Below are 27,104 nucleotides of genomic sequence, written 5' to 3' on the forward strand. Positions count from 1 at the left end.
ATACAACATCATCAAAGTAGTCCATATGTGACATCTGTTAGTTAATTAGAATCTCTTGAAGCATCCAAAATACATTTTGGTCCAAAAATAACAAAAACTACGACTTTATTCAGCATTGTCTTCTCTTCCGTTTTTGTTTTTAATCCTCAAATAAAGATTTGAACGGTTATGAATCAGTGGATTGATTCATGATTTGTTTCGTGTGTCGAACTGCCAAACTGCTGAAATCACGGGACATTGGCGATCCGAATCATGAATCAATCCGCTGATTCATAGCCGTTCGAGTCTTTATTTGAGGATTGAAAACAAACGTGGAAGAGAAGACAATGCTGAATAAAGTCATGTAGTTTTTGTTATTTTTGGACCAAAATGTATTTTGGATGCTTCAAGAGATTCTAATTAGCTAACTGATGTCACATATGGACTACTTTGATGATGTTTTATTACTTTTCTGGACATGGACAGTATAGTTTGCATACACTTGTATAGGCTGCCGGACTAAATATAAAATATCTTAAACTGTGTTCCGAAGATGAACAGAGGTCTTACGGTTGTGGAACGACATTAGGGTGAGTCATTAATAACATAAATTTCATTTTATGGGTGATCTAACCCTTTAAATTGGTTTTGGTCTGGTTATAGCCAGACAAATATTTCATGCCAGTTCAGAAAAAAAAACAATAAATTCACAAAACCACTTTCTATATTTGCAATGCAATTACAGCAAAAGAAAGGAACTAGTCAAAGGGTTGTGAGGGATATTTAAATTACTAGTCAAGTTGTAGTCAAAAGAAAATTGGATTTATGAACTGCATGTCTAACATTGTATGAACATAAAGTATGTGTCCCTGAGCGACATGATTCATGCTTCCTCACCCCCATTTCCATTCACAAATCTAGCTTGTCATTATGTGTCAGTCTATATCCTTGCATCTGTTCAGCCCTGTCTCTTCTATTTCACTTCTGTGCTCCCTAGAAAAAGCAAGTCTAGGCCATTTCAAGGTGCAATAGTGATTACCTTAAGAGTGTTATGTTTCCTTTCCGGCAACGTATAGATCAATGAATCATTCCAATTCTGATCCTGCTTCTCATGTTTCACTGCAAGACAGCAAAACAAGTCTTCCAGGTCTTTCTGATGATGATCATGAATCATCTTTTTCATGAGAAAACTATTGCCGCTTTAAAGCTGAAATGTGTAATTTTTTTATGTTAAAATATTCATATGTAGACAACTATAAATAAGCCTTTTGTAGGACGATTTCCCATCCTTTTCATGTGATCTCAAGGGATTTTTTTCATAAGACAAAAACCTGTGCCGTAAACCATTTAATCAGGAACCATTTAACCATCCCTCGAGTTAGCTGGCAATAAAATTGACCACATGTGAGAATACATGTGAGATAAAAAGTTAAAATGAAATGATGCTCATCTATAACACACACACACACACACACACACACACACACACACACACACACACACACACACACACACACTCTGTTCAAACGTTTGGGGTTGCTAATTTTTAGCCATTTTTGAAAGAAGGCTCTAATGCTCTCCTGCATGTATTGAATCAAAAATACAGCTGTAACATTGTGCAATATTATTACAGTACATATAACAAATAACACTTTGCTATTTTAATGTATTCTAAATTCTAATTTATTCTTGTGATGGCAAAGCTGAATTTGTGACAATGTAAAAGTCTTTACTGTCACATTTGATCCCTTTAATGCATCCTTGTGGAATAAAAGTATTAATTTCTTTAAACAATTGTACTGTCCCTTTTGAACACCATGCTTAGAAAAGAACAAATCTCAAGGGGATAGTAAAAATAAAAATAAAAACTTTTGTCGTGTGGACATCACAAGAAAATTACATCAAAATCCACTGCGGAAATCACAAAACAAGACTAAAACATGACTTGGACAAAGAATGGGCTCTTAAAGGGATCACCTGGTGTTGAGACTTGTATGGCTTAATATAACATAAATGATGTCTCTTACTGAAATATGTAGTAGAAAACCCATGAAAGATCTACGTTATTTAAAAAAATCGATTTTATATTTGGACCATGGGCGCCGCCATTTTGTTTGCGTTCTAGGTTGATGACGTAGAATGGTTGCACTCGGCAATCAGCTGTGTTACCCATAGCTATTTTTACCACAACGCAACTCAAAAATTGTTTCAGAGTTAAACAAAACCAATGAATTGCTTTGTTATTGTACTTAAAACACACTTAAACATAGATGTGCACACAAACTCACCTACAGAAAGTCACAAACAGATCGGGGGGCGCGCGCACACACCTGACAGACTGCGCTGTCTCAATCGAGATGTTGGGCTGCTCAGTCTCCACGCTGAATCTGAAATCGACCCCTATACCCTGAAATAGGGCATTATTTGAAGGGACAGCCATTTGTAGTGTTGTCAGACACCATTGTAAACATGTTCGAGTGCACTCATTCAGTCGTTGCGCCGCAATAACGAGTGTACAGCTGATTTACACACAACAGCTGTCCGACTTCACACACTCGTCTTCATTCACTCCATCAAGTTGTATTAGTGAACAAAAGTAGGGAATGTTATTCGTGTCTTAAAGATGAAAGTTTAAAGATTGAGGTTTTAATTCACTGAGCTTGTGCTCAAACTTTAATGCACGAACCAACATCATAATCAAAACATCCTGCCTCTCTTCCTCACGTTCCCCTATTCCATGGTCCGACCTAGATAGTTCCCTCTGCTGGTCACATTAGGCATCACAGTTAATCTACAGTCTATCTATGATATCAACACAGGGAATCGTTCGTGAATCAGGGGGATGTATGCGCACAAGCAGTGTGTGTTTGTGTGTTTGCGCCGATCTGTTGGGGTGTGTGTGAGTCTGTGAGAGAAAAAGTTTTGAGTGTGTTTTATTGGTTTTGTTTAACTCTGAAACAATTTTCGAGTTGCATTGTGGTAAAAATAGGTATGAGTAACGCCAGCTGATTGCCGAGTGCAACCATTCTACATCATCACCCTAGAACGCAAACAAAATGGCGCCGTCAATAGTCCAAATATAAAATCGATTGTTTTAAATAATGTAGATCTTTCATGGGTTTTCTGCTAAATATTTCAGCAAGAGACATTATTTATTTTATATTAAGCCTTACAAGTCTCAACACCAGGGGATCCCTTTAAGAATTGTGTATAGCCTATCCGAACAAGACTATATTGACCAATGGAATGAATTTGGAGCAGGACTATCTGTTTGTTTATCTATGGAAATGGGGGAAGTATTTAGAAAACCTGTTTAAAAACAATCATTATTTAACACACTTTGGCTTGTATTCATTAGCATAGTAAGAACTGAGCTTCTCTGCTTTGCTTAGCTCATTACAGAATGCTGAAATTCCAATGTTATTATACAAGCGTCCTACAGTTTACAGCAAAGAGAAACTGGGCCTCACCGTCCCATGGCTAACAGTGTTAACGTCAGCACAGTGCTACTAACGGCTCTGCTCTCGTTGGCTGTGGGACAGAAGAAACATTGTGCCATTAAACCACAATCTTGTCTCTGGGGGCTGTCAGCCAGGCAGGTGTACTGTTGAAAATAAAATTCACCAGTGGGGCATGGCATTATTCATTCTAACTCTAGTGCGGGAGGGGTTGAGGTCGTTGCATCCACTTTCACATTAGCAAGACAGATGAGCAAAGCCTTTCTGCAAGCTTACAGTCTTTGACTTTCACAGATGGCCAATGTATTTATGGGGTCTCCCTGAATTTAACAAAGGCAGGCTAGTGAAAGAGTGCACAGTCACCAAAAAACTTGCAGAGCTGAACATTGTCAAACTTTGGGCTTGACATCCCTCAATGTTAGGGCTTATTATCACAATGATCTCATGCTGAGGAAAAATGTCAAATTCTTCTGAAAAGAATCCAAGATTTGTAGAATTACATCATGCATCTCTTTACCTGAAAGTGTGTAGCTAACAGTGAACAATATGGCCAATATGAACAATATTTTTTTAGTTGAAACTAAGGGGGCAAGGTTTGGCCTCATTAGCCCATAGGTTGATGTTTTGACTATACCATCTGGTTCTAAACAGTAACCCTTACTGACACTACTGATATAAACCGATACTGATATTAATTCTATGATTACCCAAAATAAGCTTGGTATTTATATGTTATTTCAGAGAATACAATGGTATTTACTTCCAAAAATATGCCATTACCTAGTACCATATCCACGAAGCCATGTTAATTTTTGTAAGGTGTGAACAAATATAGGCTGTGAATCATCCAAAAGTTTTAATTCTGTCATCAATTACTCACCCCCATGTCGTTCCAAACCCCGTAAGACCTTTGTTCATCTTCAGAACACAAATCATGACATATTTGATAAGCTGTCTAACCCCTCAATAGACAGCTAATTAATTAAGACTTTAAAGAACCAGAAAGGCAGTAAAGATATTGTTTAAATAGTCCATGTGACTACAATGGTTCAACCTCAATTTTACGAAGCGATGAGAATACTTTTGTGTGCAAAAACAAAGAAAAATTATGACTTTTTTCAACAATTTCATTCTAACCTGTGTCATAGTCCGACATAGTTTACGCTGTAAATAGTTCAGTGCTTTCGAGTTCTACAGCAGCCGATGCTGTTCATGTGAGTACCACGACGCATGCGTGTGATGACGCAGGAGCCGCACTGTTTTTAAACGTAAATTGCGTAGGAGACTGGCACAGGCTAAAAAGAAATTTTTGTTTGTTTTTTTGTCACATGGACTATTTTTTAACAATGTCTTTACTTCCTTTCTGGGCCTTGAAAGTGTTAATTAAATAGCTGTCTATGATTTGTGTTCTGAAGATGAATGAAGGTTTTATGGGTTTAGAACAAGATGAGGGCGAGTAATTCATGACAGAATTGACATTTTTGGATGAACTACCCTTTAATAGATCTTAATGTTGTATGTGTTAGAAACGAGATGTTTTAACGAGAGAATGTTTTGAATCTAAAGCAGCCAAAGGGGCAGTCTAAACAGGTAACATCCCTTTGTCTGTTTTAAATGCCAACTGTCTTTTTTTAATTAAAACTATAAAAAGCATTCAGTGGAACAGTGGACAGCAAATTTATATAATTAATGCAGAGTAAAATACATTTTATAAGATCTCCACTGTATCTTTTTCCAGGGCATTTAGCAAACTTCCAATGACGGATTAGTCATAGCCTAATAAAATGTACTGTACACACACACACACACACACACACACACACACACACACACACACACACACACACACACACACACACACACACACACACACACACACACACACACACACACACACACACACACACACACACATACATTCTGTTCTAAAATCAAGCGAGCCACCTAATGAGACAGGATTTCGAGTGTATTCCAAAGAGTTGACAACTTCATTATGCTTCCTTTAGTAAGATTGTATCTAAATTCTAAGGCTTCAAAGAGAAGGCAAAAAGATGGGATCTTAGTATATTATTGCTTGTTAAGGCCTGTTCATACCAACAGAAATATTTGGCACTTAAATTAGGTCTGATTATCGCATTCAAGTTGTCATTTTTGAAGCCTAAAAGCTGTCTGTTGATAACTTCGCAGTGTAGCACCGCATGCCTGTCCCGGATAACTGACAATAGGCAAAGAGAACTTCGTGGATGAAGTTGAGGTGTCTGGTTGCTAAAACCACACCTCCCTAGCTTGACCATAGTGGCAATCCACAATGTAAAAAATTATATGTTCAATAAGTTATGACAACATATGTTTTTACATTGTTTTAACTCATCAAAATAAGTTAAAGGTCCCATTCTTTGTGTGTTTTCGAAGCTTTGATTATGTTTACAGTGTGCAATATAACATGAGTTCATGTTTTGCGTGTAAAAAAACAGTATTTTTCACACAATTTACTTATCTGTACACCGCTGTTTCCTCTGTCCTAAAAACGGCCTGATGATTTCCTTGTTCTTTGAAGTCCCTCCTTCAGAAATACGTAACGAGTTCTGATTGGGCCAGCGCTTTCCGTGTTGTGATTGGACAGCAGCTTAGCGCACTTTGCCCGGAAAGGTCCCGCCTCTTACCATAACGGGGAGATTCAAGCGCTGAATGCACGCTCTTCTCCACGTGGGAAAGCAACAAGACCACGCCCCCTATTTTAAGTTATTTCAATTTAAATTGAAATAACTTAAACATCCAAGTTGATTGTACTGCAAAAGTTCAAAATTTGCCTTTTTTTTTTACAGGACACACTCTTAATTATGCAGAATTGAAGGCTTAATATAATTTAATCGGATGAGTTATAAAACAATTCACCCCCCTCACAGCAAAATTAGCTAGACCCAAACCACTTTTTGTACCAGGCTGTAACAAAAAAAATTCTGCTGTAAATTTCGGCATTTTTAACATGGGGGAGATAGAGATATGTCTCCCTTATGGAGCATGTCTCTAGTGGCCAGTCAATGAATTGCAGTTTAAGTCACTTTCTGTGCTGGTTTCAAGACAGACCGCGGACGGTTGCGGCTTGACCCAAAGTTATCAAGACAGTTGCAAAAGGTAGTCAGTGAAGGACAGTGATGTTTCAGAACTCGTAAGTATTACTTTGACAGCTCTTTATACAAGCAAAATATCAGAAATATTTAAAAGCTCTCTTTTTTTGCATCCTCATCTTTGTTTTTAATATTACCTACGGATAAATTCACTGGGTTTCGCGGCAGATCACGCAATTAATAACCACGTAAATGTTTATTTTAATGTCCTCCGTGTTTACTTCCATTTGACAGTGTGCTGGATGATCTCTTTTTATCGTTCTTTTGGCGCATGCGAATCAGTTCAGGGCTTGGATCTGGCTTACACTGGAATCAGATCTGAGCAATAAATCAGAATTGAGCACTAAGGCTCACAGTGTGAACGTAGCATAGTGAATCGAGGGTTCGCGATTCAATTATATTTCAATGTTTGGCTAGTTTTCCTCACAGTGCGATGGAAAGAAATTAGAACTCCATTAAAAAACTGTTGTATTAGTAGCGTGCAATGTTTGTTTTGGTCTGAATAGATGCATTACCATGTTTATTAACATAGTGTGAACAGGCCTTTAGATGGGTCAATCGGCATACTTACATTATTATTCTTTTCAAATTGTGTATTTGTGTGGTATACGTAGTTGCTGCATGCCAAATCAGTCAAATCAGTCTTAAAAGACAGCAGCCTATGTAGGCACTAGTCAGTGAGGCAGCTAAATATGTTTTGGAATAGAGCTAATGTCTAAATTTAGCACATCCTCACCTCAGAGTCAGATCTGATTAAGATGATTGTGTTATGTACTGGTGTCTTGTTATTGGGCTTGAGTGGACAATAATGTATCTTACTATATTTCCCAGTCTCTGTCTCATTCTGAATTTTCTCCCTCTTGGCTGCACTAAATCTAGCCTGATTATCTTGACTTAAAAAAGGCAGGAAAGCCAATTCATCCTCATAAGAGAGCTCCATCGACTGGTGTCCTAGATCTATGATGCTATACCAAGCGCCTCTAATGCTCATGACTATACCTGCACTGAGGTTCTGTTACTCAGAAAAGCTCATTCAAGCATGCAACATCTGTTGGTACATTTCCAACTTAGGCTCATTGGAAAAGCATGCCTATACCAATTTTTCTTGGTACCTATACATACTCCATGGGATTTTCCAAAAGAAACGAACAGTAGTGGCTGTAAAACCACTAACATTTGTTCCTGTGCATGCAAATTACAGGAAAAGATTATCAATTAATAAAGAATTTTCTTGCACAATAGTACGTTATGACCTGAAAACAATTTTGCCATAGTACACAATTTGTAATATAATGCATTATGACATTAGCGTCACGTAACCGGCTCCAAGACTATATGGCTTTTCTAAAGTAGTAAACTTGCTCAGTAGCTTACCTGGTACATGACAATGAATGTGGAGTCATGTGAAACACAAGTAATGATAAAAGAGCTCAAAGAATTGTAGAAGAAAGCTGATAGGGGATTGTTGCTTTTATTATTATTAATAATTTCAAACCTAAAAGAGTCTTCTAACGCCAATGGCTGGACTTTTAATTTCCGAACTATGGCAATACAACAACCAACACAATATAACTGGCAGATTTACATTGCTCTGTTGCAAATTAAACTGAGCATGTTTTTACCAACACTCACAGTACATTTTACTTTGAAAGGGTCGCAAAATATATTCAAGAAGCAATGTGATATCGTCATCATAGGCACATATTTCCAGTGAGCCTGGATTGAAAATTTCATGATGAATAAGTCTCAGGCTCAAATGATTTCCAATGATAACGTTTGTTGATTCATTGCACGATGGATTACAGGAATTAGTCAGAATAAAAGATGGCCACTGACTCTATTACCTTTATTACTATTTATTATTTAATCTATTACTGTCATTACTAGTAGTAATAGTGTTATTTGTTTTCGTTCCTTGTCGGTGTAGATACTTTTATTTGTCGCACATCCTTTGATTGGTGGAAGAGGTGAAAGGTTTCATATTTCAAGGTAGCAGATGTTTAGCTCATGACCCCTCCTTCACATCTCTACATATGTATGTGTGTAAGAGAGGACATGCTTGGGCATGTTCGTGTGTGTGTCTGTGTGCATGAGTAATTGCCAAATCCTCGGATAACCTAATTAATTTTAAAGGTAAAACAATTAAGTGAAATAATTATTGGGGAATCGCGGGAATTTTTTTAAATGTGTAGGATAATAATCGACAGACAGGCAGTATGAGGCAGCATAGACTGGATGCATTACAGAGGAATTTTAATGAAGAAAAAAAATGCAGTGTGGCACAGTTGGCAGAAACACAAGAGAATGTAGCACAGGACGGCACGGTGGTGCTGAGGTCATCACGGCAACCCAACACACTATAATAGATGACTGCTAAAGATCCTCCTGTGTAAACATTACAGTTCAGCACTGTGCCATATTGTATCGTTTACCCATGTAATGGGGGAAAATATCCTCATTTGTAAAGTAATAAATCTATGATCTTTTATATCGATTGAAGTTGGCTGAAGTGGGTGTGTGGACAGAAAATTATTAAAGGTTATGCACTGTTATACAAATCCGATTCCGAAAAAGTTGGGACACTGTACAAATTATGAATAAAAACAGAATGCAATGATGTGGAAGTTTCAAATTAATCAATATTTTATTCAGAATACAACATAAGTATATGTATAATGTATACTTTTAATGGAAAAATAAGTTGATTTAAAATTTCATGGCATCAACAAATCTCAAAAAAGTTGGGACAAGGCCATGTTTACCACTGTGTGGCATCCCCTCTTCTTTTTATAACAGTCTGCAAACGTCTGGGGACTGAGGAGACAAGTTGCTCAAGTTTAGGAATAGGAATGTCGTCCCATTCTTGTCTAATACAGACTTCTAGTTGCTCAACTGTCTTAGGTCTTCTTTGTCGCATCTTCCTCTTTATGATGCAACAAATGTTCTATGGGTGGAAGATCTGGACTGCATGCTGGCCATTTCAGTACGCGGATCCTTCTACGCTAGCCTGACAAGCCAGACCCACATCAAGATGTTTGGTCTGGAAACTCATATTATAATATGCACTGTAGATGATGATAACTTCCAACTATTTGCAATTTTTCTCTGAGAAACTCCTTTCTGATATTGCTCCACTATTTTTTGCCGCAGCATTGGGGAAGTTGGTGATCCTCTGCCCATCTTGACTTCTGAGAGACCCTGCCACTCTGAGAGGCTGTTTTTATACTAAATCATGTTGCCAATATACCTAATAAGTTGCAAATTGGTCCTCCAGCTTTTCCTTACATGTACATTTAACTTTACCGTCCCAACTTTTTTGAAATGTGTAGCTCTCATGAAATCCAAAATGAGGATTTGGCATGACATTTTAAAATGTCTCACTTTCAAAATTTGAGATGATATCTATATTCGATTGAGAATAAAATAAGTTTATGAGATTTGTAAATTATTGCATTCCTTTTTTTTATTCACAATTTGTACAGTGTCTTTTTACAGGAACCGGGTGTGTAGTTATAGATCCCCAAAAAATTACTTGTTGAGCACAGTTTTCTTTCCTGTGATGATGTATTAACTAATGAAACAGGAAGTTGAGAAAGTTTAAAAACAAACAACAAATATGCCCCTACAATATACTGTATGTGAAAAACAATGTCACAAAAATATACATAGTATTCGAAAAACAGTAATTGAAAAGTCTCCCAGATGATCTATTTTCGGCAAGATTCTAAAGTGTGCATTCGATGGACACTTTACGATACTGTGAGGCCACAGGAGGGGATTTAAGAATGGAAGTGAAGTGATGCAACTGACGGTGGTGGGTCATGACAAACAACATGGCAGATGTAATATGTTCGAATTTCATTCATTCTACCTGTATTAATACTAGAGTGTTCTTTTTTTAACAGTCCCAAAGTAAATTCAAATTTAAATCTAGTAACTTTTTTGATAGTACACGATTTCAGACAAAGCGTAGGCCTGAGTTAAATCATAACATTGAACCAATATTCACGGCTCACTATAGTCAGCTGAAAATGCTATTAGCATGTCTGGCATTCTCACTCAGCATTCGATTGGCCAGAAATCATTGTAGGGCAGGGTCATTTATTTTGGTCTGTTTTATTGGAATTTAATAACTTAATAACTTTAATAACTTAACTGCACAATTTAAAATGTGTATATCTGCTAAAAGTTCATTTTGTTAACATTTGGCCTATATTAGCATATTGATGACCTAAAAGCTATACAGACATGCATTTTTTTCCTAATGTGTATCCTTGCTTTGCTTGACAGCAATAAATTATTTGTCACGTGCTAAGTTGCAGTTGTAGTACTTTAGTGTATCTAAATGAATGCTGTTATCTATTAGTTTTCTTTTAAATACATGATTCAGCAAACACCTAAAAATCATATGAATACCAGCTTAAGTAGAGTATGACACTATTTATTTATGCTATTCAATGCATTCTGACTTACATTATTTACACTGTTAAAGAGTTTTGATTCTCATGCTAAACATAGCCAATATGTAAAAAAAAAAAAAAAAAAAAAGTTTCGAAGTTTTTTTTTTTTTTTTTTTTTTTTTTGTTGAGTAGATGAGGGCATGCAAACATCAAACAGAGCAAGAGCAAGAGCATCAATGAGCTGGTGCGCTATTATTTTGTTTTTAGACCATGAAATCAGCAATGTAACTAAAAAGTGCAACTTTTTTGTTGGCAATTGGTGCGTAAGGGCATATAATGTCATCAACACAAACACTGACCGGTACTGTAAAAATATGCAGGTCTCCAATTGAAAAAAATTCTAGTGACTGATCTGATCTAAAATTTTTAGTTGGCGAAATTGACTTTCCTGCCATTGCCAACTGGTATTGTATGCAAATAAATGGTATTTGAGCAAATAAATAACAATTTCTTTGACTTTAAAATTATGAATTACATAGCAAAACCATATGATATGTGGCATATATCATTTTTAAATAACACTGTAATTGTCTGTAATGGCTTTTGGAAAAAATATTTTGTAGCCACTAATGGATGAGACAAAACAAGCCATATACCAGCATTACATAATACTGATTACCCTTTTAGCTGCAGCTTATCTAAATTAGCCAATATGTTTGGAGTTAGATTTTTTCAGAATTTTAATGCTGTATATTATAGTTAATAGCATATATAGCATATAACAAAAAAAGACATAGTATGTACATTTCTGATTTCTTTTATTGCCTCCCTTCAGATTGTTCATAAAGATCCTAAAGCATGCTGTGAACGTACATTTGTCATGTGAACTGATTCAGTGCCTTCGGGACACTATGATTGGCTGATTTCCCTATAATCATCGCCTATCATGTTTGCAACCGGTCTGCAAATCAGCTTAAATGAGTTAAACCCGGAGGTTTTGGTTGGTTTCCCCTCAGCAGTTAACCTCTCCTGGTAGATTACGCTGTTATTCAGGCAAAATGTTTCTCCATTGGCAGCCATTCAAATGTAGCTGTGCATTTTGATTTAAATAAAATTCTCTGCCTGAAAAAAATATAAATCACAAAAATGTCATTACAAAACGGTTGATATTTCACACGTGTCCAATTTTAAGAGGGTTCTTAACAGCACACTTTGACTTAAAAAGATCAAGCTTAAACAACTTTAAAACAAAACAACACCAAGCAGAAATAAATAAGGCATTTTTTATATATTAATATATTATTTCAGCTGTTTTTTTGTTTTGTTCTGCACTTGTGTGCAGAAGTCATCCACTTTCTGCAGAGCCAATAGCTACAGACCTCCAAACTTTGTGTGGCCTTCAGATTAGCTCAGCAGTGCATAGAGAGTTTCATGGGATGGGTTTTCATGGCCGAGCAGCTGCAATGGCATGAATGAGCAAGTCTTACATCACCAAGTGCAATACAAAGCGTCTGATGCAGTGTTGTAAAGCATTCCACCACTGGACTCTAGAGCATTGGAGACATGTTCTCAGGAGTGACGAATCTGGCAATCTGGTGGACGAATGAGGTTGCCAGGAGAACTGGCAGTATTAGCCTGACTGCATTGTGCCAAGTGTAAAGTTTGGTGGAGGGGGATTATTGTGGTGTAGGGTTGTTTTTCAGGGGTTGGACTTGACCCCTTAGCTCCAGCGAAAGAAACTCTTAATGCTTCAGCATACCAAGAAATTTGGACAATTTCATGCTCCTAAATTTGTGAATGGATTCTTATGGATTAAGAATGAAATGTCATTAAAGTTCATGTGCATGTAAAGGCAGGCATGTTAAAATGTTTTGCAATATAGGGTATTAGGTTAAATTCATTGAAAGTATTTGGGATGGGCTGGAGTAGACTTCTACTGCAAGTTGCTTTCAGTTGAAACATGCATTTTAGTCTGGGACTAGGCTTAATTCTTGTCTGTGAAACCGGGGGTATATCTCACAGCAAGAACTGGAAAATTGACTGCAGTTCTTGAGGACTACATTGTATTAGCTTAAAGCAGCTGCTGGCCACTCCAAATACTGACTGCTGCTTGCTGACTGCTACTTTTTATTTGATCCCCGCTCTGTCCAGGGACTCATTTTTGCAATGTCTGTAGCATTTGTTCTGTTTATGTATCAGTTGTTAAATCGTTTTGTTTATATTTAATGTTTTGTTTTGTTTTTTGGAAAGAAGAAGGGTTTAGTATATAGTAAACTGTACGTATATGTTCACTTAAAGAAAACTTTTATACAATTTTATAAAATTATACTTTCAATACACTAATTGTTTAGTATACTGCAAGTATACTTTAAAGTGTACTTTCATAAACTAAAAATGTTATACAAGTAATAAAATGGCAAACTAGTATACTTATAAGTTCACTTGTAGTAAAGGTGCAGTTCAAACTTAAACCCTGTTTACACTTAAATTACCCAGAACAATTTTTCCCAGGAACTCTTTTTCCCTTAGACTTGCTTCTGTCTGCGTTTCCATTGAGGTCTAAAGTACCGTGAAGATTAGTCCGGTGACATAGAACTGCACATGAGACTTTCCAGTTCCCACTGGATTTCATCCTCTGCAAATAAACTTAATAAAGCCTAAACTTCATTGTTGGTCCATCATTTTATTTTTTTAAACTCCATTCTTGATTTGAATAGCAAACGACTATTACTGCACAGTGCACACACACCACAACAGACTTTTAGGTTGAAATAAAATACTGCGCGAGCTCAACTAATCAGCATGCCCAGTTCCCAAATCCCACCCCTGAAAGTTTTTGAGCTTTGAAAAAGTACTACCTTGCAAGCAGGGCGTTTTGAGGGGGACATCTTTACGAGGAACTTTATTTAGACTCCAGTTCCTGCGGTCGTAACACACAGAGTACCACCCTCAAAGTCCCTATTTCATGCTTTACTACTGTTACACTTATAGTACACTTAAATGTATACTTTATAAAAAGTAGGTAAATTCAGTACCAAGCAGTATTGAAATAGTACACTTATGTATACTTATTGTACATTGATATTAATAGACTTACTACATTAAGTAGGCCTATCCTAAAAAATATACTTGAGTATACTTAATAAAATGAAGTATACTTTTGTTTTGTTTTGTTTTTTGTAATGGGCAGTCACTATAGCCAATAAACAGTTAAATAAACTAAATCTAAACCTAAAAAATGTTTCAGGGTAGAAAAATATATTTAGTTCAGTTCAAAAATAAGATTCAAGTCAATGGAAGGTCCCCATCATCATTCCAGGTCCTGCAGTTTACAAGCATGTACTGGTTGTTAAATGTGAAATATGGACAGGATCAGAATCCATACGATAGTCACTACATGCCATCACAAACATGTTGGCCTCAATCCTATAATAATCCCCTCTGACATCGTTAACAAAGTGGCCCGAGCCCTTCAACAATTCTAATGGGAGGATGGCTTTGATTGGGTGTATGCATTGCCTGAGACTCAGCCATTAACCAGCTGGGTGCTTTCTAGTCACAACCCCTGCTGAATCGCTTGGCCTCGGCTGGCAGCAGGGCAGCTTTGTCAGAAAGCTTGATGTCCTGATATGGCAGCTCTAAGCCACACATCTGGAAAGCAGATTAGGAGAACAGAAACCATTCACACATAATGCTGAGAGGGGCCAGATACCGATGCTGGCTTTATCGCCTCTGTTTTCATGGGCACCACGTCAGATTGCTTTGAAATCATTTGGTTGTATTCACAGCTGCACATGAGGCCGTCAGAGCAGCTCTCCGCCAGCAGAGTGCCACCAGACAGACTCATTAAACCCATTTCACATGCTCGGCAATGCACCAGAAGCACAATGCGATCAGGATGTTTGACCTGGACATTGTTTTACTGAAAGGACATTCAATGTCCATGATTTATTTTCTACTGTAATTCAATTTTATCATGTATAGATATAGACTATAGGAACTCAAAATCGGGGAGGGGCAAGTACATGCGTTAAAAGGAAAATTCCTGCCCAGATATACCAAAGTATAAATACATTAGATGTACTTATTTTAAATACCCTGCACTTTTAGTTTTGGTATACTCAATTGATATATTTAAAGTAAGCTAAATTGGAACAAATCATTCTGTATGTAATGCACTTTAGTTATCCGGAAATAGTGCTGAGGTCCAACTAAAGATATACTGAAGTGCTAAGATGGAACTATCGCAAGTATACTTAAGGTACACTTTAAATATCTTGCATTTAAATACTGATCTTAGTGATCATAGTATCCTTACTGATAGTGTTATTAAAACACATTTTAGGCATAATATTAAAAAGTGCATTGTGCAATACTCCAAATTAATTTTAATTATGATTATATCAGTAAGTCTCAACCGATATGTCACTAAATATGTTAATGGATGTAGTATACTTAGTTTGAAATAAGCATATTTTAAATACATTTTGGTATACTTTTTTTCTTTTGGACTTATGTGTCTGTAAAAAAAAGAAGAAAAAAAGATTTACAACAGGAGAGTTCTATAATATCGTTGCAGTTAGATTCCATCTAGATACAGGTCACTGAAGGACTGAATATTTAATGATCGGTAAAACATTTATGCATTTAAGGGTTAATACTGCTTACTTACATTCCAAATTTAAATGCAATTCTGCATGTGTTGCCTCAATTGAAATTTTGAAAACGCAATTTCTCAATTCAGATCTGAATGGCACACAAACTGTGGTGGTGAGCTAGAACTGGATCTCTTTTTCAAATCACTAACCCATCTATAAAAGGATATAAACAACAACAACTATAAAAATAGCATGATTTTATCATGGTTTTAGTTGATCTGTACACTGGGGTTCATCCTCTAATCCAACTTATTTTTGTAATCAGGCGATGAGCATTTGTCAGCCCTTGCACATTTTACTGTAAATGATATAACAATGTTAAATTACATCCATTAAAACCCATGGAGGGATAATAACATTGTCGGAAGCATGTATGGGCCAATTAAGGGCTAGTATAGGAACCTTGCCATTACTAAATATAGCAGAGTGATTGGAAATAGAAAGCAGTGAAAGTGTTTAGTTTAGTGCGTAAGCCAAACAGCTCGGATCAATATGTGGTTCTCTGGGATTGTGCTGCAGGGGCATCTCAGTAATGTGATATTTGTACCGACTGAAGGCCCTGTGTGCTGGAAGACCCCTCAACAGCTCAGACAGATTTAGACTGGCCATTGGCCCACTTCCACCTATTGATCTCAAGGTATGGAGTTGCAAAGCTGTTTCAGGTGTGCATAATGCACTCAAAAGATGAAAAAGAAATTCATCATCATCTGCTTTCCATTTTCTTTTGCTCACTTTCTTCTTTCTCCATCGCTCCAAATGAAAGATGTGCACTACATGATTTCATAGGTTCATCAGCAATATTCTTCCAAGTGAGCAAAAAAAAAAAAAACATGAAGTGCTGGTGGCAATCAGTCTCAGGAGGTTGGGAAGAGGGGCATACATTTTGGGTCTGACAAATGACAGAGGCTAGAGCTACGAGGCTGTTTTCACTTGAGTGCTTTTTTTTGTAGAAGCGGGCTCTACCACGGCCATATAAATGTCAATCTGCATAAACTAATCACCGAAACTCCGCTGAAGACTTCATCGCGGAGGGCCATTTTGTTAGACTTGTCTTTGTGGCTGCATTGGAGAGCAAGGGCTCCGTGCGAGATTAGACAAGTACCATGGTCTTGATTGCACGAGCCACGGAGAGATCGGAGCAATCATGCCATCCATCCTCATTTCCTAAAACAACACGGCGGGTCACAAATGTGACGCAAGGGAATTCGGAACTACAGTGAATGGAGTTGGGAAATGATTGGGTATAAACGTATTTCTCCTGAAGTAGCAATTACTGAGTGAGTTCATCACCAGCTGTTTTATTTATTGTCAATACAATACATGGCATCAGACTGCAATTTAAAGATACAGTACAGGTTTTATGAAGCTAGCAGGTTGTCTAACTCTAAGCCACTGAGAACAACAATGTTCTCATTTTAAAACGGATATTTGTTTATTGCTTTCAATCCTCTTTTTTTCTTTTCAGTCACACAGCTTTGTTATTTAGCTCCTAGCATGTTTCTCAATTGCCAGTTGGCACTGATTTACCTGCCCCAAATTAGTCAACTATAACAATGTAGCCTACAAGAAAATATGTCAGATGCTAAAAAGACAAAACAACTTAGATATTTAAGATAAATTAAGTGATTATATAAACTGATATAATTATGCGGTACAAGATTTTGAATATGCAAAGTATTATCAATAGGAGAACTGAATTGAATAAATGACTTATAGGAATTAGCTGTTTTTCTTTGCTTTCAGACTTGAGAATTGCATGCCAGGGCCTGGGTCACGACTGACCTTTGCTTTGGCAGACAACACTGGATAGGATCTGTGCCTGGGGATGGGATATAATTGACATGGTCCATTGCTTGAGGGTTTGCTAGTTGGACTGGTATACCATGACAGGCAGAAATCATTTGGGTTAAAAATATAGACAATCTGTTCAGCCTGCAAAGGACGTTTCTGACATTAAAATGTGACGTCAGAATTCATGAGGTCGGCTCATTAATCACTGTCATCATACAGAATATTTAAAGGAGTGTTTTGTGTTTCTTGTAGTGCAGGGTACAGCACTTTTTTTTTTTTAGCATAGTATGTGGTGTCATGGGCATCAGAACCATTGTATGTGGGTGGGACAAGACCAGCTTACCCACTTTTTAAGACCAATCATATTGGACCTACTCACTTTTACCGTCTCTAATTCAGCGCATGTCTGTTAACTAATAAACACTTTATTATTAAAGACATGTTGGACGCTTTATTTCCACTTTTCGAGAATTTTATTCATTTTAATTGAAAATAAATGCCTTTTCGATCTGATTGTGATGGTGGAAAAGAAAGTAGAGCGAGTTCGGCAATAGGCGCATTCAAACCTTGGTCTATTTTCATCAAAACTTTCTGCCATATGCCGTTCCCCTACACTATTGCCGCTGTAAATCATTTGTTGTCTTCCGTAATTTTGTCAGGCCCAAACAGATGTTTAGTTAAAAAGGCGGCTATTTGCACTTAATGTAAATGGCATTACTCCAGTAAATATTTTCTGGGGGGGACCCATCCTTGCTTCCGACACCCTTTTGTATAATTATGCTATTCATAAATTATATACATTACATATATGTGCGTGTGCATCTAAATATATACATATTACAAACCCAATGTAAATATGTTAATATTATATAAATGATGTAGAGTTATATTGTAAATTATTGAATTCTATTTCTATAATAACTATTTTCTATTTTGATATATTTAATATTCAATTTATTCCTGTTATGACAACTTTTTAGCATCATTATTATTAAAAGCAATGTTGAAAATAGCTGTGCTGCTTAATATATTTTTGAAAACCTTTTTTAAGGATTATTTAAAAATGTACAGCATTTATTTAAAAATGCTGTACTTGTCTTAACTAACACTTTTGATCAATTTAATGCATCCTTGCTGAAAGTATTTCTTATAATAAAAAAGACCCCAAATTTTTGAACAGTTATGTAAACAGTATACACTATGGAACATTAACATATCTCACGGGTGTAGCAGGGACAAGGAAAGGTGCATGGGGATCTTTTAACAAGCTTATAAGCTGTTGTGTCAACTGATTATTACCATTGTCTTCTTGTTTGGATCATCATTGAGTTTATATATTTATAGAATAATTCTTTATTCAATGAACATCCTTGTCAAGGATAATCCAAACAAGCCAATGCTGATAATACAAGAGACACAACACTTTAAAACAAGTGTGTCTGACTGACAACTTCAGACCGAAACACAGGGTATAAATACACAAAGTGACGAACGAGATAATGAGGAACAGGTGTTGGACATTAGCAACCATGGAGACTAACATCGGTAACTAAACATGGGCTAAATCCGAAATCGCTCCCATTATTTGAAGGGACAGCCATTTCTAGTGGTTTCCAATCATTCAAACCATAGTGAACATTATCGTGTGCACTCATTCTATCCCACATTGCACCACAATGAAGTGTGTACAGCCGATGTACACTCAACAACTGTCCGAATTCACTCACTCACTCGTTACATTGAACTGTATTAGTTGACCAACGTATGGAATAATAGTGATTAAGGCTGGCGATTTCGGATTCAGCCATGAACTAAACACAGGAAAAGAAACTAGATACAGCAAGACACAAGAATTTCAAATCCAAGAACGCTAAACACGGGGAATCGTGACAATAGAAGTGGTCAGATATATTAATAGGAAATATACAAATTTTTATAATATTATGTGTTACTAGAAAAATATTTTTTATACCGGGTGCAAATACCATCTGTCTCACAATAATAAATAAAATAATAATAATAATAATAATAATAATAATAATAATAATAATAATAATATTTTATTTATTATTATTATTATTATTTTATTTATTTATTTTTATTATTTATTTATTTTTTAGATAAAGTTTATTCTAACAGTTTTCTCATTGGGTTATTGTAAGTGATTTTCCTTTTATGTGTTACCACTCAATTTGTTTCACTAACAAACAGTAATGTACTGGTTCCTCACTAGCTGCAACAATCCACTCATCTCTATTTGCTGACAAATAGCCCCATGCCACCAGAGAAATTATCTGTCATGCTCTCAGTATAAGGAGCTATAGAAGCACTCGCATCATCCAGTTTAGTAGGACGTCTTAGGAGAAATGCTAACTGGCTGTGACACTAAAACATGACCTGTCAAAATAATTGTAAAATTATAATTGTTTTCAGCTTCGTTTTTTTTTTTAGACCGTTGGCTTCGCCTGAAAATGTTTATGATATACTGTAACAGCTTGTCTTAAATGCTGACAAAGCAAAGGACTCTGAAGAATTATGACAGTAGATATGTTCAAGTCTAGAACATAGTCATATTATTCTAAATAAACTGGTTAGCATTGATTACTATTAATAATATTACAAGGAAATAGGGCTGGGATAAACGATTATTTTTTTTAACGATTAATCTAGCGATTATTTTTTCGATGCATCGATTAATCTAACGATTAATTTTTCCTGTCCGATTCGGTTACGATTCGATTCGATTACCGATTATCTCCCCATTAATTGCCTAATAGCAATTTATACATGTTGATTTAATTATCTGAATGAAAAAACGAATTCCTTAACATTGCAATATATGTTTATTGCTCTTAAAATTCCAAAGTAAGACTATACAATGCAACAATAAAACCTTCAAAACATAAAGTACACACACACACACACACACACACACACACAGACACACACACACACACAAATAAATAAGTATTAACCTACAACAAAGAAACATATTATACGATTTTTCTATGTATGCAACTCAGCCTACAGGCTATGCCCATCGATTAAATATCAACAAGTTGGTTAATCAAATCTGGGGACACACTGCAAGCGTGAGCGTCTCGGCTGCGTGGCGTGTCGTGTTTTGTTTTGTTTCGGCTCACATGTTAACAGGTTGGAGTTTGCACACTGACTGTGACGCGCGGAAAACGCGTGCATGCTAGAAATAGAAGAGCGCCTATTTTTCACGTGTGTTGGGAGCGTCTCCAGGCAAAATAGAATAGGAAAAGATGTATATATAATTTTGACACGAATACATATTATTAAATTACATTTTCATGTTTGAAAGTCTGTAGGTTTACATAAATGCAGATATAGGCCTAATTGTAATAATAAAAAACGTCAATTATCGATTTTGAAATATTGCAACTGTCAATACAGAACGAAATATTCTGTAGCCTAGTATTTGCCGTCAATACCATAGATATGTGGCTACTCCCGACGTTTTCTTTGCTGTATCAGTAGGCTATTTATGTTTAACATTAGGAATAGGGCTTCCCTCCGCATCAATAGCAGCAGCAGCGCCGCGTCAGACACGCTTCTAGTGTGCAAAGGCAGAGAAAACGCCACGCAGCCCCGTGGCTGACCCGCAACAGAAACGCCACGCGCATCCGCGGCATGACAGTGAAAAAAGTTACATGTAGAGTGCATTACGGGCGCCAATATTCTGTTTAAAACCGGAATAGTCCTGGGATGAAACTGCTCACTTAGAGGATGGATACCCTCGGTCACATCAGCGCGATTAGACATTGAACATTTTAAATTTAAAACAGCTTATTATGTAGGTAACGTAGCCAATGTGTCCGATGCTTTCACTTGATGCAAACGTTTGTTTTTGTGATTAAAATACATCAAATATTACCAAAACATCTGTCTTCCTGTGTGCAGAAATTTGTTTATGTAGCCGTGACAACAAAACGCGTGCGCGCCTGGAGCAGGCGCTCTTAACACAGACGCGCATGCCTGTGATGCTCCGTGCGCAACCGCGCCACCAACCCCATAGACTGTGGCCAACCCGCAAGCCTTGCACTTCTGAAAGTCTGAGGAGCCACTCGTGTTGCTACAATAGATATACATAATAAATAATATACTTAATTACATAATATACTTTATTATGTACATCTATGGTTGCTACTACTCTCCGGCGCCGCCATCTTTATTTTGAATCTGACGAATCGACGCACATATTTTGCGTCGACGTATTTTTTGCGTCGACGTCATCGATGACGTCGACGCGTTGTCCCAGCCCTACAAGGAAAGTATATTTCTTTTATTAAATAGTGCACACATAGGTCTAAATGACAAAAAAGACAATAGATGTACATTATAATAGAAAAGTTTATATGATTGATAGTGGCCATAAGAATTCCTGTGGATAGGCTATATATATATCAACCTCCAGCTAAATATAATGGGAGGAAAATGAGTGCAGTAGCATCTGCGGTTAGATTTATGGTGGTGGTGTGTACTTGTGATAATTCGTTGGGAGTGTGTGCTTCAGGAAGAAGTGAGTTTGGCTGGGAAAACCAGCTGTTTCAGCAGAAGGAATTCCATAGAGAAAGTCCTTCCACTACACAGCCACTACCTGAGAGAGCCATCTGTGTCTCGACTAGTCAAGCCCCATGACAATAGAGCCAGACTGTGTGGTTAGGGGTCAGTCCAGCACACATCAACAAACACAATCACACTCACACATTGCATCTCTGAACACCTGGTGGAAATGTGCATGTAGGCCAATGTCTCGTGTCAGTGTTTGTAAAACAACCGTGTTCCCTAGCTCTCCCTCGCTCTCATATATGTGTTTTCATGATCTGTTTGTCGAAGATTACTAGTGATTGGTGCAAACAGAGCTAGCAGTCTGAGCTTGGACCTCAAGTATTCTAGGGCCATGAGTGATTTAAGAGGTTGCTCACCAGAGGTGACCAAAAGATGGGCTCTTTTGTCAGAGCAAAATTGAAGCACGTGCTGCTGTTCAAAAAAATGTTGGTCATTCTGTCAACGGTCCTCATGTTTTATTGTATTTTTCCCTTTTCCCTAACCCTTACTCACAGTTTATGTATTTTTGGTAGGGATTTATGTGGATTTATTTTATTTTTATTTTTAACCAAACGTATGATTAATTCTGTCAGATTAAGGCATTACAACATGGCTCTACAACGCTGAAGACTGGAGTAAAAGCTGCTAAAAGCTCAGCTTTGCCATCACAGTAATAAATTACATTTCAAAAATACAGTGCCTTGCGAAAGTATTCGGCCCCCTTTAACTTTGCAACCTTTTGCCACATTTCAGACTTTAAACATAAAGATATAAAACTGTAATTTTTTTGTGAAGAATCAACAACAAGTGGGACACAATCATTAAGTGGAATGAAATGTATTTGCTATTTCAAACTTTTTTCACAAATCAAAAACTGAAAAATTGGGCGCGCAAAATTTTTCGGCCCCTTTACTTTCAGTGCAGCAAACTCTCTCCAGAAGTTCAGTGAGGATCTCTGAATGATCCAATGTTGACCTAAATGACTAATGATGATAAATAGAATCCACCTGTGTGTAATCAAGTCTCCGTATAAATGCACCTCCACTGTGTAGTCTCAGAGGTCCGTTTAAAGCGCAGAGAGCATCATGAAGAACAAGGAACACACCAGGCAGGTCTGAGATACTGTTGTGGAGAAGTTTTAAGCCGGATTTGGATACAAAAAGAATTTCCCAAGCTTTAAACATCCCAAGGAGCTCTGCAAGCGATAATATTGAAATGGAAGGAGTATCAGACACTGCAAATCTACCAAGACCTGGCCATTCCTCTAAACTTTCAGCTCATAAAAGGAGAAGACTGATCAGAGATGCAGCCAAGAGGCCCATGATCACTCTGGATGAACTGCAGAGATCTACAGCTGAGGTGGGAGACTCTGTCCATAGGACAACAATCAGTCGTATACTGCACAAATCTGGCCTTTATGGAAGAGTGGCAAGAAGAAAGCCATTTCTTAAAGATATCCATAAAAAGTGTTGTTTAAAGTTTGCCACAAGCCACCTGGGAGACAAACCAAACATGTGGAAGAAGGTGCTCTGGTCAGATGAAACCAAAATTGAACTTTTTGGCAACAATGCAAAACGTTATGTTTGGCATAAAAGCAACACAGTTCATCACCCTGAACACACCATCCCCACTGTCAAACATGGTGGTGGCAGCATCATGGTTTGGGCCTGGTTTACTTCAGCAGGGACAGGGAAGATGGTTAAAATTGATGGGAAGATGGATGGAGCCAAATACAAAATCTCCTGTTCACAAATGCTCTCCATCCAACCTCACTGAGCTCGAGCTGTTCTGCAAGGAGGAATGGGCAAAAATGTCTCTTGATGTGCAAAACTGATAGAGACATACCCCAAGCCACTTACAGCTACTAACTTAAGGGGGCCGAATAATTTTGCACGCCCAATTTTTCAGTTTTTGATTTGTTAAAAAAGTTTGAAATATCCAATAAATTTAGTTCCACTTCATGACTGTGTCCCACTTATTGTTGATTCTTCACAAAAAAATACAGTTTTATATCTTTATGTTTGAAGCCTGAAATGTGACAAAAGGTCGCAAAGTTCAAGGGGGCCGGATACTTTCGCAAGGCACTGTATATTCAATTAGAAAACAGTGGGTTTTACTTTTGAATAATATTTCACAATATGACTGTTTTACTGTAAGCAGCCTTGATGAGCATAAGATAATTCTTTCAAAAACATTAAAAAAAAAAACTTTTCAACCCTAGACTTTTAAACAGTGTACAATTATAATTTCTGAGCTTGTCATAATGCATCATGGGATTGGCTTCTCCATAAAGGATAAGTGTGATTCTGACTCAGAATTTGGCCAAAACAAAGTATCTAGGAAGCAGAATAATTAAGATGTCTTCCTTCTGGAACAACTTTTGTGTCAAAAGGGTTCCTAAAATGCTGCATCCCTAGGCAGTTCACTGGCTTTTGGAAGAGAGCTGGTTTCCGCACTTTATTCCACTGTGTGGTGTGCCATGAAACAAATGTTGTTTTCTCAATTTCCAATCTCGTCAATCTACTCCTACACCATAAACTCTCCTATGCCCTTCTCTGTCCTTCCTGTTTGCATTACACTCTTGTCAAGCTTGGTCACATCTAAAGGATAGATAGCAGGCTGTCCTTTGACCTTTTATACTGCATGCAGCATGATCTCTTCTGTTTCTGGGTGGGGAATTCATCATGCCAGCACTACTTGACCTCAGCACATGTGAGCTTGCGCAGAACAGATGGGACCAGGCAAGGGTTTGGGTCACAGCTGTGCTGGAGGCACTGCCCCCTGCTGAAGTATCCTTGAGTCTCTTTATAAAAAAAATAAAAAAAAGCCCTCTGCTGAGGTAAACCCCAAACTGCCTGCCAGTGTTGTTGTTGCTTTCTGTATTTTTCCCTCTGTAATGGCAGTGCAACAATGGCAAAAATTTGGTTGGTATCATAATGTTAATATGCATATTTATAGGGGTCTAATTCCTGGTTTCCTGCTCTATTTAAGTGCCAGCACTGTGTCCAAATAGCTGTCTCATGCGTTTCAGGATACCAAAAGCCTGACATAGACTTTCTGACATAAATATTTGGACTGTAATGTTACTTCTAAAGTATCAGTCTTGGGGGAACACCTAATATAAATACATCAGAGTGTATTTAAACGCATAGGATAGTTCACTTTAAAAATGAATATTTTATCATTATCATTACTTACCCTCAAGCTGTCTTCTTATGAACTCAAAAGAAGATCTTTCAAAAAATGTTCAGTCAAACAGTTGACAGTAACCATTGACTTCCGTGTAGGGAAAAAAATACTATGGAAGTCAATGGCTCTGTCAACTGTCTGGTTACTAACATTTTTTAAAATAGCTTCTTTTGTGTTCAGCAGAAAGACACTTATACAGGTTTGGAACAACATGGGGGTGAGTAAATGACAATTTTTAATTTTGGGTGAACTATACCTTTAGATGGAGATGAAATTGTTATATTTTTATTTATAGCAGAATCCATCTCTTTTCCATACAATGAAAGTGAATGATGATCATGGCAATATTTTTGGCCAATAACAGCTTAAAGATGAATTTGTTCTTCACGCAATGCTATGCTTTCAGAAGACTTGAAATATAACACAAATTAGATGGACTATATTTTACCCTTTTTTATAGTGTTTTTTGGCCTTTTTGGAGCTTGACAGTCATTGGTCCCCATTCAATTAATGAAGACAGTAGCTGATCTGAACATTTCCTTTTGTGTCCCACGGAAGAATGAAAGTCAAACAGGGTTGGAAAGACAAGAGTGTTAATAAGTGTGATGATGTTTTAGAATTTCAGGGTGAACTACCTTCTGTTATTACAAAATATGCCCTGCAAATGCTGCTATGTACTAGCTGACAGCATACTGTAAAGGCTCGAATAAAGTACTGAAATCTAGTCAGGTTTTTGATTCAATTACAGCTGAAGACTGCCTGCTGTGTGATGAATAAAATTCACATCTCTACCATAAATCTTCAAACATCAAAAAGAAGAAATCTGACTACATCCTCACCCTCAGTTGCTGGTCTCGCTTTATGCAATTAAGCACACCTTCTTCTACAGCAATTACCTTGATTGTTTGTATCAAGATTCCCTCCGATTCTGTTGCTTCTGACTAATGTTACGTAATAGAGTTTTTAGACAATTTTGTGTCGCACAAAGCTTTAAACATTAATTTGAAAAATCAGAGCAGTATCTGTTTGTTTTCCCCTCCGATCTCTGTGGACTAGTTTCCAGAATGGTTTGGTTCAGCTAATTAGTAGTGAGAGCGAGAGAGAGAGCATGCAAAAGAGTGGATAGATTAAGGTGGAAATATGAATCATTATAATATCTTTGTCCAACCTCATTTGTATAAGATGTCCATAACTGTTTATGAGAGAGTGCAGTAATTGCATTTTGAAATTGTTTCATCTTTGTCTTTAGGTTGGGTTGCTGTGGAGATATCAAAACCTTAAAGGAACACTCCACCGTTTTTAGAAATAGGGCTTATTCAACTTATTCATCTTCTTCAAATCACTTTTACTCGGGACATGCTAGATGGCAACATAGGAATCTATTCATTATGCTAAGCTAAGCTAGCGGCAACTCTGCCAAAACTAAACCAATGCATGCACTGAGACAAAAAATGCATTTGCCCACATATCTAAATGTAGGAAAGAAGTTGAATAAGCCCCATTTCTAAAAACGGGGGAGTGTTCCTTTAAGAAAGGAACGATTTTTCAGTTTATTAGTTTCCTGCACCTACTCTTATCTCTCAGTTTTAAACTGACCAGGGAAAAAAATCCAGAATAACACCAAGAAAAAAAAGACAAGTTTACACTGGTTCCCATTTTATGAAGAGCTCTAATGACATAATGTAACTGTACATTCCAAAATGAAATAAAACTGAAGTGGGTGGTTGGGGGTCATGTTCACCCAGTTATAATGGCTGCTATACCCCTGCTGGCAGTGGTGCCACTTCAAAGAGATTAGATGTGGGTCCATATTTGTCCAAATTTTCCAGTGCCAAAGCACATCCTGCCTTCCCTGATGCCTAGCCTCATATGACGCCTATAGCTGATGATGAGTCCACCACGGACCCTGATGAATGTAGAGGGATT

General features: G+C 37.1%; 2 protein-coding genes across 5 annotated transcripts in view; one reads left to right on the top strand and one right to left on the bottom strand.

Annotated features, from left to right (window-relative positions):
- The window catches only part of pex5la (peroxisomal biogenesis factor 5-like a), a 104,339-nt gene that overhangs the window by 68,754 nt on the left and 8,481 nt on the right, over nucleotides 1-27,104 (bottom strand). The window lies entirely within an intron of this gene.
- Nucleotides 5,061-27,104, top strand: part of ptmaa (prothymosin alpha a) — a 159,775-nt gene continuing 137,731 nt past the window's right edge. Inside the window, exon 1 of the mRNA XM_067459704.1 lies at nucleotides 5,061-5,071. The gene's annotated coding sequence lies outside the window, so the exon portion shown is untranslated. The remainder of the gene's footprint in view (nucleotides 5,072-27,104) is intronic.

The sequence above is a fragment of the Pseudorasbora parva genome, chromosome 12, assembly GCF_024679245.1.
Source record: "Pseudorasbora parva isolate DD20220531a chromosome 12, ASM2467924v1, whole genome shotgun sequence".
NCBI classification, from domain to species: Eukaryota; Metazoa; Chordata; class Actinopteri; order Cypriniformes; family Gobionidae; genus Pseudorasbora; species Pseudorasbora parva.